This window comes from Bubalus kerabau, chromosome 7 (genome assembly GCF_029407905.1).
Source record: "Bubalus kerabau isolate K-KA32 ecotype Philippines breed swamp buffalo chromosome 7, PCC_UOA_SB_1v2, whole genome shotgun sequence".
Taxonomy (NCBI): Eukaryota; Metazoa; Chordata; class Mammalia; order Artiodactyla; family Bovidae; genus Bubalus; species Bubalus kerabau.
In genome coordinates this window covers 26,060,648-26,080,507 of record NC_073630.1, presented here as the reverse complement: position 1 = coordinate 26,080,507, position 19,860 = coordinate 26,060,648, and the positions used below count along the sequence as shown (strand labels likewise).

The 19,860-nt window shown below is 38.9% G+C and overlaps 1 long non-coding RNA gene across 2 annotated transcripts in view; it reads left to right on the top strand.

Moving 5' to 3' along the window:
- Positions 1–19,860, top strand: part of LOC129657555 (uncharacterized) — a 163,188-nt gene that overhangs the window by 50,695 nt on the left and 92,633 nt on the right. The window contains exon 3 of one of the 2 annotated variants that reach the window (XR_008716795.1): positions 6,048–6,549. The exons of the other annotated variant lie outside the window; for it this stretch is intronic. This is a non-coding gene — a long non-coding RNA (uncharacterized LOC129657555). Of the gene's footprint in view, positions 1–6,047; positions 6,550–19,860 lie in introns of those variants that run through there. 2 annotated transcript variants of the gene reach the window in all.

The window sequence follows — 19,860 nt, the reverse complement described above, 5'->3', positions numbered from 1 at the left end:
GTTGATTTCTTTTAGGATTGACTGGTTTGATTTCCTTGCTGTCCAAGGGATTCTCAAGAGTCTTCTCTAACACCACAATTCAAAAGCATCAATTCTTTGGCACTCAGCCTTCTTTATGATTCAACTCCCTCATCCATACATGACTACTGGAAAAGCCACAGCTTTGACTATACAGACTGTGGTTGGCAAAGTGATGGTTCTGCTCTTTAATACCTTTGTAGGTTTGTCCCGGCTTTTCTTCCAAGGAGCAAGTGTCTTTTAATTTAGTGGTTGCAGTCACTGTCTGCAATGATTTTGGAGTTCAAGAAAATAAAGTCTGTCACTGTTTCCACTTTTTCTCCATCTGTTTGCCATGAAGTGATGGGACCAGATTCCATGATCTTTGTTTTTTGAATGTTGAGTTTTAAGCCAGCTTTATCACTCTCCTCTTTCACTTTCATCAGGAGGTTCTTTAGTTTCTCTTTTCTTTCTGCTTTTAGATTAGTATCATATGCATATCTGAAGTTATTGATATTTCTCCTAGCAATCTTGATTCCAGCTTGTGCTTCATCCAGCACGGCATTTCCCATGATGTACTCTGCAAATAAGTTAAAGAAACAGAGTGACAATATACAGCCTTGACGGACTCCTTTCCCAATTTTGAACCAGTCTGTTTTTCATTGTCCGTTTCTAACTGTTGCTTCTCGACCTGCATACAGGTTTGTCAGGAGACAGATGAGGTAGTCTGGTATTCCCATCTCTAGAAGAATTTTCCACAGTTGTGATCCACACAGTGAAAAACTTTTACATAGTCAATGAAGCAGAAGTAGATGTTTTTCTGGAATTATCTTGCTTCTTCTATGATCCAGTGAATGTTGGCATTTTGATCTCTGGTTCCTGTGCCTTTTCTAAATCCAGCTCATACATCTGGAAGTTCTTGATTCACATACTGTTGGAGGATAGCTTGAAGGATTTTGAGCATTACATTGCTAGCATATGAAATGAGCACAATTGTAGAGTAGTTGGAACATTCGTTGGCATTGCCCTTCTTTGGGGTTGAAATTAAAACTGACCTTTTCCAGTCCTGTGGCCACTGCTGGGTTTTCTAGATTTGCTGGCATGTTAACTGCACCACTTTAATAGCATCATTTTTTAGGATTTGAAATAGCTCAGCTGGAATTCCATCACCTTCACTGGTTTTTGCTTGTAGTAATGCTTCCTAAGGCCCACTTGACTTCACATTCCAGGATGTCTGGCTCTAGGTGAATGAACACACCAAAATTTTGTGTGGGGCCATAGAAGATCCAGAATTGCCAAAGCAATTCTGAAGGGAAAAAAACAAAGCACAAGGCATACTCTTCCAGACTTCAGGCAATACTGCAAAGCTAGAGTAATCAAAACAATGTGGTATCAGTACAAAAACAGGCATATGAATTAATGAAGTGAAATAGAGAGCCCAGAAATAAACCCACACATCTATAGACAATTAATCTTCAACAAAGGAGGCAAGAATATAAAATGGATAAAAGATAGTCTCTTCAGCAAGTGGTTCTTGGAAAGTTGGACAGCTACAGGTGAATCAATGAAATTAGAATGCACCCTCACACCATGCACAAAAATAAGCTTAAAATGACTAAAGACTTAAACATAAGATATGACACCATAAAACTCCCAGAAGAGAGTATAGGCAAAACATTCTCTGACATAAATCATACCAATGTTTTCTTGGGCCAGTCTCCCAAGGTAATAGCAAAAGTAAACAAATGGGACCTAATCAAACCTCTAAGCTTTTGCACAGCAAACACAACAAACAAACAAAGAAAAACAGCCTAGGGACTGGGAGAAAATATTTGCAAATTATGTGACAGACAAGAACTTAATCTCCAAAATATACAAACAGCTCATATAATTTAACAACAAAAATATTCAATTACAAAATGGGCAGAAGACCTTAATAGACATCTCTCCAAAGAAGACAGAGGGCCAGTGTATGAAAAGATGCTCAGCATCACTAATTATTAAAGAAATGCAAATTGTATTTTAAATTAAAGGAACTGAAAATTAATTTTACTTGGAAGTTCGAATGGTAGCTCAAATTCATGATTTAAGCTAGTAAAGAAAAGACTTGGTCTAATTCAAACTCCATAAACATACATCACCTCACATTGTTCCTGTACCTTTCATCTACAGACCAGGTAGGTTTAAAAAGCATAAATATAAATAATGTGATTCATCATTCAGAGCCCTCAAATGGTGAGCAGAAAGGGCCTTTAAAGTTCTGAAGTTCACGACCTAGTTAGTTCACAGAGGAAGAAATTAAAACTGGGTATAATGGAAAACAGTTAGGCTTCAGAGTTAGAGTTGGGGGTTAGAGTTAGAGTTAGGGGCTTCCCTGGTGGCTCAGATGGTGAAGAATCTGCCTGCAATGCAGGAGACCCAGGTTCAATCCCTGGGTCGGGAAGATCCCCTGGAGAAGGGAATGGCTACCCATTCCAGTATGCTTGCTTGGAGAATTCCATGGACAGAGGAGCCTGGTGGGATACAGACCATAGGGGTCAAAAAGAGTTGGACATGATTGAGTGACTAACACTTTTACTTTTTAGAGTTAGGTGCTTGGATTCAAACCCTGATCCTGCAACTTTTCAAATGTAAAGAGAAGGAAAATACCCTCAGACTCTTGGAGCTTATAGTTTTGCCATCTCAAACACAGTTAAAGTTAGCTGGTTCACTTAGATGATTGTAAGGTCAGTTCCTTTCTTGTCCTTCAGTGTCTTGCCTGAGGCCACGTAACTGATAAACTGGAAAGAGCAGATTAGAGCCTTTGTCCCTAGGTTCTTCTTCATATGCTCTGTTCACTATATCCTGACTCCTTTTCCAGTTAAGGATTTTGAAGTCTGACCTGTTAGGGTGCACCATTTTAATTAGACTAGAATGGAACAAAGTTGTGGCAAATACTTTTTTGGTTGACTGAGTCTTAAATGCCTTCCAGCCAAAGACCACCAGAAACATACCTGCAATTGAACAAATTGGATTTATTAACATATGAAAGGAAGAAGCCCACAAACCATGGGAAATGTCAGGCATTTCAGTAAAAGGTATTTGAAAGGATTCTCATGGGAGGGGGACACACATTAGGGAACTTTGGGGGAGGGTTTTAAAAAATGGCTTTGTTATGGATTACATGCCTTTGGGAATTGAGGATAAGCCAATAATTAGATATTTTAAAAATCTTATAAGATGGACAAAATAAAGTGAGGCTAAAGCTATGGTTGGGAAAGGAGTGACAGGCTTCAGATTAGGGTGCAGAGATATTTGGAATTTTTGTGGTTTGTACAATGACCTTGTTTCTGTGCTTAGAAGATTATGGACTCATCTTGTTTTTCTCACTTCATCTTGATAGCCGCTGATTTGTAAGCTGGTTTGTGGTCAACAGGAGAATACCAAGGCCTAGTATGAGTGCTTCAATGGCTCTTCACAATGTTAAGGCTCAGCTGCGAATGTTAGGTTGATTTCTGGGTGTCAGAAGATACTGTTCTTGTTCTCTCTGTCCCCTTTCTCTCTTTTCCTCACCTGTAGGCCAGCAATGACTCTGGGACAAAATTCTGGCCAATGAAAAACAAACATGTCCTGGGAGCTTCCTCACGCAGTGTTTACTTTAGATATTGGCACTGCCCTTCTCACTGTTCCATCTTCCTTTTTCTTGGTGGAAGAGGGATATGATTGTTGAAGCTGCAGCAACCTTTTTGTAATTATGAATAATTACAAGGAACTCTCAGGGTCTTTTCCACCATTGATCTACTGAATTTGTCCAGCATTGGTAATTCTGGATTTCTCACTATGGGAAAAAGAAAATTCCCCAATTAAAATAAAAAAAGCCACTCTAGACTGTTTGTTACCTGTAGCTGAAAGCATTCCTAAAACATTAGGTATTCATGTTCGTTATTTACTGAACTAGACACTCTTTTGGTAGCCAAATATTTCTGATGGCTCAGAGCACATTCCATTTGGAGATAGAGTTTGGCAATCCACGCCCCCCCCCCCCACCCCACCACCATGTTTTTTAAATTAGGCTTATGTTAGGTGAATAAATCATTGTTCTTTCTGCTTCATAAGGTTTGTCATTATTATTTCATTCAGATGCAATTGTTTTCTTTTTTTTTTTTTTTTTTTTTTTTTTTTTTCCATTTTTAATGTTTAAATTTCATTTCAAAAAGCAATTGTTTTCTTGGTTTGAGAAACCTGCATAAAAATGAAAGCTTTAGAAACCTTCCAGATCAAGTTCAGCAGGAAGAAGTGGGTGCATTTGTAGACTTGATTATTGAAAGGGTGAATGTAAATGTAAACCTAATTGCTGGATAATTGTAACTTCACTATTGCAATTTGTAGGTCCCTATAGCCTTTGTGATTTGTTAAACTTAATGTGTTGGTTGGTTTTAATGATCATTGACTTAGAGGTAGAAAAAACTTCTATCCTCCTAGGGGGATAATTCTCTGGTTACTCTACCACTGTGGTTATCACATTAGACTCCATTGCACAGAATCATTGCCCACTGGAAAACTGCTAATGTATTGGAGGGTGGGAATAAGAAAGAGTTTTTGACCATTCATATTCTGTGTCCAGGAAAGCTAAACTGCCATGCTAGTAGGAATCCAATGTCTGCTGGATGCTAGGTGAGAGTTCTTAATGAAAGTGGAAATGTTCAGGAAAACTTCATGTGCTGATAGCTACGATTTGTCTCTTGAAAATTATGTTCCTGTGGTTGGAATAAATTTTACTCAGGCCAACAACTGATAATTATTCTACACATGTTGTTTCTGACTGATCTCTGCACCCTGCACATAGTAGGTACAAAATAGTTGTTCAAGAATTGTTTGAAAATGTATTAAAATGTGCCTTTGTGTGATGGTTCCATATAGTGACGGTAATAATTTATCAGAATATTCTCTATAACTAGTAAATTATTTAGCAGATCACCATTTATATGTTACAGATATATTACCAAGTAAAATATGTTAATGTTCACTGTTGTGAATATAAAATATCCAGATGCAGGGAAATTAGTAATTGACAAGAAAAATTCTTGTCTACTTAGTTAACTAGAATATGAATCTTGCATGGAGTGCTTGACTATACCAGGAAAATGTATCAGTGCCTGAAACAGACTAGTGGCTCTCTTTTTCAAGAAAAATGTAACAATAAATTACAACAAAATAGTTTCACAATGTACATTTGAAATGCTTATAAAAAGACTGATCTTTTTTCTCTAGTTCTTGTAGGCAGGTGAAATAAATCCATCCAAATAAAATTATTCATATAATTGAATACACTGCGTGTTATGTGTTGTAGGTATATGTTGAAGTTTATGGGTACTGTATACCTTCACGCATGTTTAGCAAATTGCAGAAATTTACTAACAGAGGTACATGCAGAATCCTAGCTTTGTGGTAGCCATATTCAGTATGTCATTATGCGGGCTTCTCAGAGTGGCTCTCCATTTTCTTACTCCAACAAGTACGCTCTTTGAAAAGAATAAGAGGTCTATGCTGGAAAAGATATGGCAAACAATTTAGAGGCTGGTCTGTTTTTCTTATTTTGGGATTTTTATTGTGCTGTCAATTTTCCTGCAGAAAACTTAATTCAAATTCTGGTGAAGTATGTGTTTTGATGAATTTATTTTGAGAGAATGAATGAATGAATGCATGAAAGAGAATTCTCAGCATTTATTTAAAAGCAAGTTTACTAGGAACTTCGCTTTGAATTTGTTGAAAGCCATAATTAGGCCAGAGAAGGGACAGTTGTAATTCATTGTAACAACTACTAGTTTGGATATATATATACTCCACAGTAAAAAGAGGAGGGAGCCTGGGAGTGACCTTATTTTCTGGAATAATATTTGAGATCACTTTTAGGGGAGAAGTGGGAGTTTTCCAGATGAACAAAAAATAGGGAGGGCAGAACAGTTTTCTACTGTGGCTAGTGATGTTCTTAAACCAGGCATCTTAGAAATCTGATGACATTTTATCAGCACTCCTAAGGCCTTTTTTTTTTTTTTTCCTTTTTCTGGCAGAGAGAAATGTCAAGAGATGAGCTTCCCTGGTGGCTCAGACTGTAAAGAGTCTGCCTACAATGTGAAAGACCTGGGTTTGATCCCTAGGTTGGGAAGATCCCCTGGAGAAAGAAATGGCAACCAACTCCAGTGTTCTTGCCTGGAAAATCCCCTGGACCGAGGAGCCTGGCGAGCTGTGGTCCATGGGGTTGTAAAGAGTTGGACACGACTGGGCAACTAATGTTTTTTTTCCAAAGCCTTTTTTTTTTTTTTTTTTTTCTCTTTCTGGCAGAGAGAAATGTCAAGAGATGGTATGTAGGCTGTTCAGCATTAGACTGTGCAGACATTGAATGACATGGGAGAGTCATGTCATAGTCCCTGTACTGCTAAGCACTGAAGCAGGAAGTGCGTCTGTCTTATTCAGGGCAGCAGTCTTGGTGACGGGGAGGGTGCCTGACACATTGGAATTGTTTCGTGTGTATTAAGTGAATGAATGAGGAGCCAATAAAGAATTTAAAGAAAATGAGCAACCAATTAAGATTTAAATGTTAGGGCTGTCACCGATAGCAGTAAGAACGTAGAAGTGAAGTGTGCATTTATTTTCTATTACTACTGTAAAATATTACTGCAAACTTAGTGGCTTAAAACTACACAAATGTATTATTTTACAGTCCTTTGGGTCAGAAGTCTGACACCTGTCTCACTTGGCTAGTATCAAGGGTTTGGCAGGGCTGTCTTCCTTTCTGGAGGAGAATCCATTTCCTTGCTCTTTCAGCTTCTAGAAGCTGCCTGCATTCTTGGCTCATGGCCCCCTTCCTTCAAACACATTGCCTTTCTTGGACCCTTCCTCCATCTTCCTATCTCTCTGACTTCCATTCAGAAAGGTTCTCCATTTTTAGGGGTCCATGTGATTATATTGAACCCACTTTGGATAATCCAAGAGATTTTCCCATGTCAAGATCCTTAGCCTTAATCACATTTGCGAAAGTCCCCGTTGCTGTGTAACGTAACACATTCACAGGTTCTGGAGACTAGGATGTGGACATACCTGGGAAGCTGTTATTCTGCCTATGACAAGGGGCATTAAGGCCTTTCATAGTACAGGGCTTGATATAGGATACCAGTTAGGAGGAAGGTTGTGACCGGGATAAAGATAGTTCACTAAGCTATTTCACTTTTCCTCTTTGGCAGAAAGGTAGGCTACATTTAGCACCTTGTTTTGCACTTAAAAATGATTAAGTTCTGACCAATGGGGTATGTCGACCTCCTCCAGGCCTGATCATAAAACACCTCCTACTCAATCCTCCATGCTGTTTCTTTTCTCTCGTCTGTTGGCTGGATGAAGAGGGATCCAGTCTGCTCTCTGAGGCCCCGAGGGGTGGTAGAATGTCTAGCTAGAAGCAGTTGGGTTCCTTTGTAGAGCAGAGAGCCTCCCCACCAAACACCTTGCACCATGATTTGCATGATAAAGAAAACCTTTCTTATGTTAGCCTCTGAAAGTGAGAAGTGTTTGCTAAGGTAGCCTATCCCGACTAATACTGAAATGTGTACCATTTCAAATTTGTAACAGTGGGGTGCTTCTGTGACGGCTTCAAACGTGGCACTGACTCTGTGCTTGGTCAGCGAGGGCCCTAGTATTAGGGGCTTGAAATATAGTAACTCATGTTCCGAAGGGGAAATATCTTGGATAATCTGATGTTTGGAATAACTTGAAAGGCAAGATTTATGCCTAAAAATCATAAAACTTTAAGATAGTGATTCTTACCCTTGCCTATATAGTAGAGTCAGTTGGAAGATTTAATAAAACTATCCATGCTTGGACCTGCTCCCAGAGATTCTGATTTAATTGCTCAGTGTGTATATGTTGGGGGAGGGAAAAGGATACTGGTATTATTTTAACTGTTTTCCAGGTGATTCTAATGTGCACCTAGGCTTGAGAACCAAACCTCTGGGACAGGGGTCAGCACACTTTTTCCATGAAGGCAAACTAGTAAATGTTTTGGGATTTGGGGAGCAATATCATCTCTCTTATAAATATTCAACTCTGCCATTATAGCATAAAAGCAGCCATGACAACATGGAAGTACATGGGTGTGGCTGTGTGCCAATAAAACTTTATTTACATAACAGGCAAGTAGCTGGATTTGACCTGTGGGCGGTATGATCCCTTCTCTAGGACCAAGATTCTCAAGTGTTTTCTTCTCAACGCTTCTTCACCCTTTGAAAAACTTTTGAGGCTCCCCAAAACTTTTGCTTGTGGGTTATATATAGCAAGAATTACCATGTTAAAACTGAAGTTAAAAAACACTAATGAATCAAAAACAGTCATAAACCCATTATGTTAATGTAAGCAATATTTTTATGATAAATGTGCTTCCAAAAAATTTATCAAAAAGAATGGCATTTTCTTTTTCACAAAACTCTGTACTGTCTAGCTTAACAGAAGACAGCTAGATTCTCATTTGTTTCTTCACTCTATTGTGATACGTCATTTTAACTGAAGTATATAAAGAAAACCTGACCTCACAGAGATATATATGTATTTCTCGTTAGAAGACCAACTTCCTTCTTTTAAAGGAATATTTTAATAGCCTTTTCAGATAATTGTAGATATTCTTGGATACCACCTAGTAATTCAATTGAAATTCAATTCAATTAAAAGTAATTCAATTAAAAGTTGATTGCAAGGTGGAATCTTGAAATCATATCAATGAACTTTTCACATGCTTATAACATTAAAATTGCTTGGTTTGATTGCACTTTAAAGGAGTCATTTACCTACATATGTTTTAAAGGTATCTTACATTGGTTACTTAGAAAATATTGTTTCCTTGAGTTACATCACTGTTATACTTCTTTATATCGTATTTTAAAAATCACATTTGCTAATATCAGAAAAGTCTTTAAGAACTCGGAAGTTGTCAAGCTCATGGTGATGGTATGAGTTTTTCAAAATTCTAATTTTCGCTTGAAAGCTGAAGTTTTATCATTGTCAACAAATATTGTCAGGTTGTTTGCCTCCAAGTGACAGGCTCACTTCATTTATTTTCAAGAAAATGACTGTCAAATACCCAAGTCTGAATAACCATAGTTTGTTTATCACTTGTTCTCTCAAGTAAAAATAGTGCTCCACAAAAAAAGAGATAGTTCAGTTTGCAACTCAAACAATCACACACTGCTTTTCCTCAAGACAACCATTGAATTCAGGTATGCAGCAGAAGGGGGGTGTGTGTGTGTGTGTGTGTGTGTGTGTGTGTGTGTGTTTTCCTTCTGGTCTCACAGGATATTTAGGACTTGTTCTCCAGGATTGAGCTTTAATAAAGTGAATAATTTTTACTGTTTCAAGTACATTTTTAAGTGAAACTGGCTTTTTAAAAAATCAACTGAGTACATAGGAAAAGATAGGATACAATGTTCAATCAATGATACAATACAATGATACAGTTTGATGACATTGTTTTGTGTTAAATATCAACAGCTTTACATGTGGTTGCTTTGGTAGTATCTGTGGGAATGTCAACACAGTGAAAAAAGAAAATAACCTCTTAGTATTATGAAAATATTTTTGACAGTGGATCCACTAAAAGGGGTCTCTGGCATTCTTAGGGTTGGGCAGAGCACACTTTGAAACCTCTGCTTTAGGGGATGTGCTTTAAAGAAACAGTCTGTGTTAGTGTATGATAGCTATTATTGGCTGCCTTTGGTAAGGTGTTTCATAAAAGGCATGAACCCAGAAAGAACTGGCCAGTTATCAAGCTGAACAGAAAATGATGGAGTCCAAAGACTTGCAGTGAAAAATGGTTGGAAAGTCAATTGCTTCCAGATCCCAAATGGAGCCACAAAAGGCCAGTAGAACTACTTAGTTGGACAACATGATTTACTTCCATGGAAGAGGTTAGAATAAGGGTGTGTCCTTGACTATTTGAAGAAATAGTCAAAATAGCTGCAGTTAAGGAGAGAGGGGGAGAGAGGAGAATTAAACCTGAGTATATAGATGGAAGCAAATACAACAGAAACCTATCAAGATTTTGAAGAACTGGTATTGTCAAGAAGTGTTGAATATCAGACTAAAAACTCTTGGAGCTGTAAAATAACCTTTTGGCTTTCAAACTTTGAGAACATTCTTTTCAGTTGTGTCCAAAGGGAAGAAATAGACAATAAAAACTCCTAAAAGCTAAGGAAAAGGAGTACGTCAAGGCTGTATATATATATATTGTCACCCTGCTTACTTAACTTCTATGCAGAGTACATCATGAGAAACGCTGGGCTGGAAGAAGCACAAGCTGGAATCAAGATTGCCGGGAGAAATATCAATAACCTCAGATATGCACCACCCTTATGGCAGAAAGTGAAGAGGAACTCAAAAGCCTCTTGATGAAAGTGAAAGAGGAGAGTGAAAAAGTTGGCTTAAAGCTCAACATTCAGAAGATGAAGATCATGGCATCTGGTCCCATCACTTCATGGGAAATAGATGGGGAGACAGTGGAAACAGTGTCAGACTTTATTTTTCTGGGCTCCAAAATCACTGCAGATGGTGATTGCAGCCATGAAATTAAAAGACACTCCTTGGAAGGAAAGTTATGACCAACCTAGATAACATATTCAAAAGCAGAGACATTATTTTGCCAACAAAGGTCCGTCTAGTCAAGGCTATAGTTTTTCCAGTGATCGTGTATGGATGTGAGAGTTGGACTGTGAAGAAGGCTGAGCACCAAAAAATCGATGCTTTTGAACTGTGGTGTTGGAGAAGACTCTTGAGAGTCCCTTGGACTGCGAAGAGATCCAACCAGTCCATTCTAAAGGAGATCAGTCCTGGGTGTTCCTTGGAAGGACTGATGCTAAAGCTGAAACTCCAATACTTTGGCCACCTCATGCGAAGAGTTGACTCATTGGAAAAGACTCTGATGCTGGGAGGGATTGGGGGCAGGAGGAGAAGGGGACGACAGAGGATGAGATGGCTGGACAGCATCACCAACTCGATGGACGTGAGTCTGAGTGAACTCCAGGAGTTGGTGATGGACAGGGAGGCCTGGCGTGCTGGGATTCATGGGGTCGCAAAGAGTCGGACACGACTGAGTGACTGAAACTGAACTGAATTGAAAAGCTAAGGACCAATGAAGAAATTATTTTCAGAGAGCAGAATTAAAGCTTAACCAAGTAACTCACTCTCTCTCCATGGTAGGGGACTTCATAAGGCCTGCCAAGTAGGGTTTCAGAATTGTCATGTGCTAATGAACACTGTGCATCTCCCAGTATTACCTACCCAGTTTGAAATGGGAGTTTTAATTGTATTTTTTACATCTGTGCTCCACCACTGTATTTAGGCTAATCCCATAACTGAATTCTACCTTCTCTTCTCTCAGTTATTTGCCAATTACGGGGGGGTTGGGGGTGGTCTGGTGGGGAGTTCCTCTAGGAGCTGGTGTGGCTGCTAGATGGAAGAAACCTAGTCACCTGAATGGACCAGATCCTGTCCAACCATTTGCACTGGATTGTAACATGAGCAAGAAAAAAAAATTCTGTACTGTGCTAAATCACTGAGACTTTTGTTATAATACTTGTTACAAATATTCTTTGTTGCAATGTTTAGACTACTGTGAATAATACAGAGGCCATTCTATTAATCTAAACTTGTGGCCTTGATCACTATAGTGGTGACAGAAAGAATAAGAAGCAGTAGCATAGTTTAATCGGAGAAGGCAATGGCACCCCACTGCAGTACTCTTGCCTGGAAAATCCCATGGACGAAGAAGCCTGGTGCGCTGCAGTCCATGGGGTCGCTAGGAGTCAGACACAACTGACCGACTTCACTTTCACTTTTCACTTTCATGCATTGGAGAAGGAAATGGCAACCCACTCCAGTGCTCTTGCCTGGAGAATCCCAGGGACAGAGGAGCCTGGTGGGCTGCCGTCTCTGGGGTCGCACAGAGTCGGACACGACTGAAGTGACTTAGTAGTAGTAGTAGCATAGTTTAATGGTAGAATCAATGCTTTTGTAGACAAGGGGACTGTGAGAGCAGAATAAAGGGCAAAGAGAGGTCTAGCTTCTTATCTTGGGTTGAAGTGGATGGAAGTTTGGACGGTACTCCTAGGACAATCCAGTGAAGTTGTCTGATAGGCAGAAGCAATCTGGGGACAAAGAGCTTGGGACAGAGGTCTGAAAATAAGGCACAGGGGAAAGAGTAATGTGGATAGAATTTGTTGGGAAGATAGTTCAGCGGGAGAAGAGCACAGAGGTCATTTAATTAACAATATAGAGAGAATAGTGTATCAGACAAGAGTGATAATGAACAATAAGGAAGGGAGAAAATGGCAGAAAGGGTAGATCAAACTGTTTTCTCATTTGGTTTCTGGGAAGAGTGATGAAATGGTTAAGAGTCAAATATTACAAAGATATTAAATATGATAAGAGCTAAATATTAACTTTTAAAGCTAAGCGTATTGGTGAACTTCATGAAGATAATTTGAAAGGAGCATTGATGTAAAATTCATACCATTTTAGCATAAGTGTCTTATGATTTTATGGATGAAAATGTAGACTGAAGATGTTAGATCATGACCAAAGTCCACAGTACCTGTTGGAGCTTGGCTTTGTTCTTTTGCCTATCCGGTACCACAGCCCACACTCCTTCACTCTTCCGAAGTGAACCAGAAAAGGGCACCTCATTAAGATGCTGATTCAGATATAATTTTTAAAGCATGATAAAGTAGAAGATCTCTAGAAATCATAAGGATCAATATGTGTTTTCAGAGAGAAATGTGTAGAGAGGTTACTAATTCTTAAAATTCCCAAGAGAGGGTTTCTCCCCTTCCCTCCCTCTTATTTCTCTTAAGTTGATTATATAGTCAACTGGAGTTAAATTGTATAATATGGGTATATCAGTGTCATATTTTTAAAAATAGTGTTTTTTGTTTTAGTTTTAGAACACAGGGTGTACCAATATGCTAAAATAACTTTTTCTTAAAGCTATAATATCTAAGTAAGTCGACTGACAAACTGTTCTCTCTCTAAAGTCTTTATAAAACTTAATTAGCAAGATCAAAGGCTACAAAAGTTTAATAGCCACCTTCACATTTACCAGATGCCATGTTAGTAATTTTGTATTTAAAGTGTAATCTCTAAACAAGCCAAAAATGGAGCCAAATGTTTTTTAGGAGATAGTTAATATAATTTTTTTCTTTAATAAACTTAATAGAAACCCCTAAATGCTGTCATAGAGCACTATTCAAAATAAGCTCCTTAGCAAAATAAATGAAAGACATGTAGAAACCTGAAGAAGCATTTATTCTTGAGAGCCAAGGTGTCTGCAAGTCTTGTGTAGGTAAATCTCACTTTCTTTCATTTCATAAAGAAATTTTGTGTGAAATGAAGGCAAGTAATTGGCATCACTTGAATCCATTATTCATTAAATTTTACTATTTTGTACAAAGGAAACTTTCTTGGCTTGTACTGATTTCCTAATCTGGAATGCCAGCTAAAATATTTTCATTAAGATGTACTATTTTTAGCAGTAAAGAACCTTCCAATTTGGGACTCAGCACATTTAATTTGGAGTATACATAAAGTCAAGAATAAATACAGTCAGCATTCTTAAACATAAACCTTGATACTGCCTTACTTCAGTTGTAGTTTTTGATAGCATAATTGAGTATTATTTATCCCCTTTGCTTTTCTATAGCAACTATTTCTGTGCAACTTAGGTGTTTGGTTGAAATGCCTTAGTAGAATAGAAAAGAAGTATTTATGCTTTTTCTGAAGGTTGCGTTGTGATGATGAGGAATGGAGAAATGGCCTGTCTTGTATGAAAGACTAAAAATATATCTCTTTATATGTGTACAAATGTGTGCACCTACATGGGTGATGCATGTCCCATTTTAAAGACATTAAGTCTCATCTGATTACCCACATGCTCTTAAAACAGAGTGGCAGATGATAATCTCATTTTAAAATGTGTTAATTGAGAGGAAACAATTTAAAAAGGAAAAAGAAATATGCGGTCACATCTTGAAAAATCCATATTATTTTTAAATTGCACATGTGGATCTTGGTAAAATATTAGTAGAAAAATGTAGCTGTCAGATAACTATTACACATGCTACATAAGAGTTAGGGTAGCAGGGTATACTTCGCATTTTAAGAGATAGTATTTTGAAACTCAAACTGCCACATAGGAAATCTAAAGAACCCCCTCCCTCCCCAAACAAACCTGAAACAGTTTATGAAAAAACTAAACCAAGATTATTTTTGTTTCCAAACCAAGCTTATTTCTTTAGCAATGTTAAAACATTTTTCTTGGTTGTTCTCATCAAGACTAAAATGTATGCTGGTCTAACAATTAATTCAGATGTTCCCAAAACTTTTGTACTTATGAAATTGAGTATCTGAAGACGTCTAAATTTTAGAGAATGTTTTCAGAGTCTGCTGTATTATATGCTGGCACCACGGCTTCTGAATCTCTTGTCAAATGTCAGGAATGTTTAATACAACTTATAAAACCAGTGAAAACAGAAAATTTCACATTTTAAGCTATATATTCCTAAAATATTTGAGCAATAAACATGTTTTGTGTGGAGATGAAACAGTAAGGCTGAAACTTTGGTTTTTAAAATTAGAATAGTTGTCTTTTGCAGTATCAGTTATATTCAGTAAAAGTGAAATATTTGGTTATTTTATAATACTAATTGTATACATTCATTCATTGAACAAGTATGAATCATTTACTTTGTGACAAGTTATTATACTTATATTCCTAGATGCATAACCATGGGTTAGCTGCTTAACATTTTCTAGCATTTCAGGACTAATTCTTAATGTTCCTCTGAAGTAAGACCATTTGTTGCATATACACAGCAAAAGAAAAACAAAACAAAAAGTATGTCAATGAATAACAAAATCTACTATTTAACTGGGTTGGGATCAAAGGTTGTTAGTGCTGTTGACCCATAACTATCTGAAAAAAACCCCAAAATGTCAGGCTGACCTCTCTCTCATGACTGGGTGAATACCAAGGGTCAGTGGTTTGTTCTGGGTGCACAGCCAAGCATTTGGATGTCTGTCCGACATTTTTAGTTAGAGTTCTCTTCTTCTAATAACATAGTTTAGAAAAACATAAGAGTGCCTTTTATAGACCACTCATGGTTCTATTTTTATCATATTAAAGAAATGAAAGCAGCTCATTTTTTAGAAGGTACTTCCTTTTCTTAAGTTCACATGGGGTTGAAGTATGATATCAGTTATTTATGAATTGCTGTTGATAGCAAGAATACAAATACTGTGAATTCAGAACTTGAGAGACAGGAAATAAATTATTATGGGCTGTGACACACTGTGTGAAAGACAGAAATGGGGAATGTGGAGACAGTAACAGAGGGCAGAGGGGAGAAGAAGGGCCAAGAAGAATCTCCCGCAGAAGGTAACATGTATACTGTGATCTGAAGGATGAGAAGTCATAGGAAGGACTAGGAGAAGAGCCTTCTAGGGAGAGAGAACTGAAAGCCTAGAACTACGCAGGAAGGAGGGTAGCTAAAAGTCCCCTAGAAAGGATCTGACTTAGATGATCTTGTATCTAATGGAGAATTCCCTGAGATCAAGCAGGAGAGCCTAGGTTATGCCAAGTAACTAACCATCCCCTCTGTCAGCCACTCTATTAACCAGATGGATTTCTCACTCACTCAGTCTGCCCACTGCAGGTTGGCCAGTGCGCTGGTCTGCCTCCTTTTCCCTCCAAGACCCAAGCTGACAGAGCAGTCACTATCTGGAGCGCAGCACTTAACACTGGCAGAGTCAAAAGAGAAAGCATTGCACATCGAGTATAGGCTCTTAAGGCTTCCACACATCACTTCCACTCTCATTTCATTGGTCAAAGACACTAACCTCAAATCACAAAGAAGTGTAATTCTCCAGCGTCCCCAGAAGAGGAGTGGAACTGGGAGTGTTGATGAGCATAGAACTATCTCCTCCGAGAGGTCCCTGAACAAGCTGGAATTTTATGTAGAAGTGTGTGTGTGTGTGTGTGTGTGTTTAGTTTTATGCATGTTGCCAGGGAAGAGACCCATTGCTTTAATCAGATTCTTGAAGGGATCTGACACAATAACAATTAAAAACTGCTGGACCAGTTGAAAACTGTCATGTAAACAACTAATTGCCATACAAGGCAATTTGCAGCATGAGTAAGAGGCTGAAATGATTAAAGAATTGTGGGTATGTTTGCATGCATGCAAGCATACGCATGGTGATAAGGAAAGAAGTTGAGCAAATTTGTAGACCGAACGGTAGAAGCCAGAGAACACGGAGTGATGGATCAAAGACACCAACATGTGAGGGGAAATGACTGATGTTATGAGGTCCCCACAAGATGGCTGAGGAGATGTGTCCAATGTCTTATAGAAGTGCTAACTTGGAGGACGAGGAAAGATTACTCTTTTCTGATTTAGGAGGAAGGGAGGGAAAAGATGGGCACCCCTGTGGATGTCAGGCAGGCTGCAGGCAGAGGGGAAAGAGAGGGCTTCTGTTTTGTTTCTGATGCATGGACAAGGTCATCTACTTAGAATGAGGGATCTCTGATCATGTTGAAAGGTTAGAACAGCTGTAGGGAAATCTGAAACGGAGCTGACTCGGGACAAATACCAGGACTGCCAGTAGCACTGGGGGCCCAGCCACTGCTGGGGATCATAGATTTGTTGCTGTGCCAGTAAACAGAATTATGGGATTTTTCTTTCCCGGCCCAGCTGCCTGGAAGCGGGAGTGGAGAGTTAGTGGTAGAAGTGACCCAGGGCTGGGGATTGGCAGAGAAGGTGCAGCAACATGTTTTGCTGATAATCTGAAGTTCAAGACTCTTTGGTTAGGGAAAAAGGACTACTATTACTGTTACAAAAATTAGTCAAGAATGACGAGAAGCAGGTTTACGACTATAGTTACTCGTTGTGAGTTGTAATCCTCAATCCTGGTATGATTTGTTTTGAGCTGACAGCAGATAGAACTGTCTAGTCATGTGGTGGAAGGTAAGTGGCATAGCTCATCCCTCATTGTTTAAGTAAAATTAATCATGCTCCAGCCACCTAAAATTTTATGTGTTCTTAATACTCCCTGACTCCACTAGTAAAATCTGACAGAGGAAGGCAAGAGAAAAAAAACAAAGCTCCAAACACATAATTATATACTCAGAGACAGGATTGCTGACCTAAGCATCTTGCTATTAATTAGTATGTTGTAAATTTTGCTGCCTTGGCTGATACTGAGACATTGTATTTAGAGGAACCATTAAATGAGGACAGAAGGAAAATGCCTGGAGTAGCCTAGCTCCAGCACAGACTGCAGTCTGAAGTGGCATTGTATTGCATTTCTCTTTTCCCACCTGCCAAATGCCTGAATTTCCCTGATTTGGGTGCCATTGCATCATAAGCATTTGATAAAAAGGCGTTGCTGTTCATGAAGGCTGCGTACGCATCCTGAAGGCAAACATAGCCGTGATCGTAATTTTTGTGGTTTGTTGCACCGGTGTCCTTGAAATCTGTCCTTTTGTTCTCCATTTGCTCAGAATGGAGGTTTTGTCTCTGACGTACCTTTTGATGATGGACAAGTGAGGTGAGCAAGCCAGGTCTGATCGTCTAGAATCGCATTTGAGGCTGAAGTTCAATGCAACCACCTTTTGCATCCTTCCTCAACAGAAAAGTCAGCAAGAGACGAATAAGTTAATATTCTCAAATATATTGTTGCTGCAAATGGCTCCTCTCCAGAAAACCCTCTCTCAGAATTTCAGTTGTTGAAACTAGCAGGTTTTTTTTCTCCAGGAACCAAGATAAATTTCTCTTCGCTCTGGTCTGCCAACTTGTAGACTGTCTTCAGCTGAGGCATAGCTGCCAGGATGAATAGCTGGAGAATCTACTCGACTCTCTATTTATTTTAGAGTATGATAATTTGAGGGAAAATTAAAATTGTCAGTTTTCCATTACACCCGAAAGCTCTCAGAGCCGGTTATCCCATCAGGCCTCACAAATATACTTGTGCAGAAAATCGTATAAACAGATGGAAAAGCCAGGAAAAAAGGGATTCATGTCTTGCCAGAGCCCACACAGTGTGTTCAGGGCTGAACTGGACACCAGAAGCTCCGGACTGTTCTGACCAAGGTCTCCCCATTCCAGCCCCACAGCAGGGGAGCATGCAGGTGCTGGGGTCACGATGTAACAGCTGGGCAGGGACTTGGTTAAGCAAGGGGCAAGGAGAAGGGCTTTTAAGTACATTCAAAATGACCTACAGCAAGCTGTACCAGAAGCCCAGAGACTCTGAGTGTTCTGAGGACTGTCTGTTCATTTTCACATGCTGGGCCCCAGCTCAAGTGCCTGGCATGTCAAGTAGGAACCCAATCAGTGGTGAATGCATTTTGTCAAATTCAGAATCTTTAAAAACATAAGTCAGATAATCTCATTTCTGTGCTCAAAATGCATTATGCCATGGCTTCCCATTTCCTCCGAGTGAAAGTCAAAGCCCTGACCTGGACAGTCTGGCCTTGGCTGCCTCTCTGGCTGTGTTACCCATTCCCTCTTCTTTGCTGCCTCGTCCAGAACCCCTCCTTTTACACCTTCTCTTACGGGGACAGCTCACTTTGCACTGGCTGTTCTCCAGGCTTGGACTCTCATTCTACGTATGTACTAGGCCACCTCTTTTATTTCAAGATTTTCCCCAAATGTCACTTTTCATAAAGTCATTCCCACTGCCCTTTTAAAAACTTGCAGCCCTTTCCCCAGCCCCCTGCCCACACATACTCTTGATCTTCCCTTAGTCTGCTCTGTTTCTTTCATAATCCTACTCAGCTGTTAACTCTTATCAACTACGTCATTTACTATCTGTTAGGTTGTTTTATTATTGGTCTTCCTCTTGCTAGGATGTCCAGGTCTGCCAACAAGGGTGAGAGTTTTTGTCTCTTTTGTTCACTGATTTCCCTAGTGTTTCATGCAGCACCCCAACACACAGGATGCTTTGTAAAAAAATAAAGTGTTGAATGAATAAATGAATAGAACTGAATAGTGAAGCAAATGAGTGGGCAAGGAGTTGAAGAAGAGTGAAAATGACAAAGCATTACAGCCAAGTGTAGAGGTGACTGGACCATCAATTGTGATGAATTTAGAGAAACAAACACTCATTTTCACATTCAGAAAGCTTTTGCAACTTTCAGAGTCAAAGCTACAGACATCCAACCTAATGACTGTCAAGCCTTTTTTGTTAACAATGTGTAGTTCAATCCCTGGTAAATTCAGGCAGAAAGCACGTGTATGAGTGGTATTTCTCAAAGTGTGGTATGAGGCCCTCTGTATTAGGGTTGCTTGGTATCTATTCAGGTTCCTGAGCCTTATCTGGGTACTGAAAAATCGCCATGGGTCAGATCCCCAGGTGATTCGAATGCATGCTAAACTTTGAAAATTGCATATATACAGAAATTTATGGAAAATGATCAAACTGTAGTATAAAGGGATTTCCTCCACTGTAGTGTAATTGTTCTATAAGATGTTGAAAACATTTCAGTTAAAAAAAAAAGCATTCCTTGAATTAATAAATTAGGGTAATATTAAATTAAATGGATTATTTTTGGTAACAGGAATTCTCAGAATATTTAATAAGCTGACATCACTGAAAATTGCCAATGGTAGGATATGGTATGTGGTATACAGTTTGACTCCATCATGGGCATTTCTTTTTAAGTACCTCTTATTGAATCTTAGGGGAGAGGTTTTTCTTTAAATAAAAAGTCTGTGCATTACTGTTTGGAATGATATCTAAAATTCATTTTTGGTTCTAAGAGTCTGTAATTCTCTATAATTCTGCTTTCTTTCTGGTTAA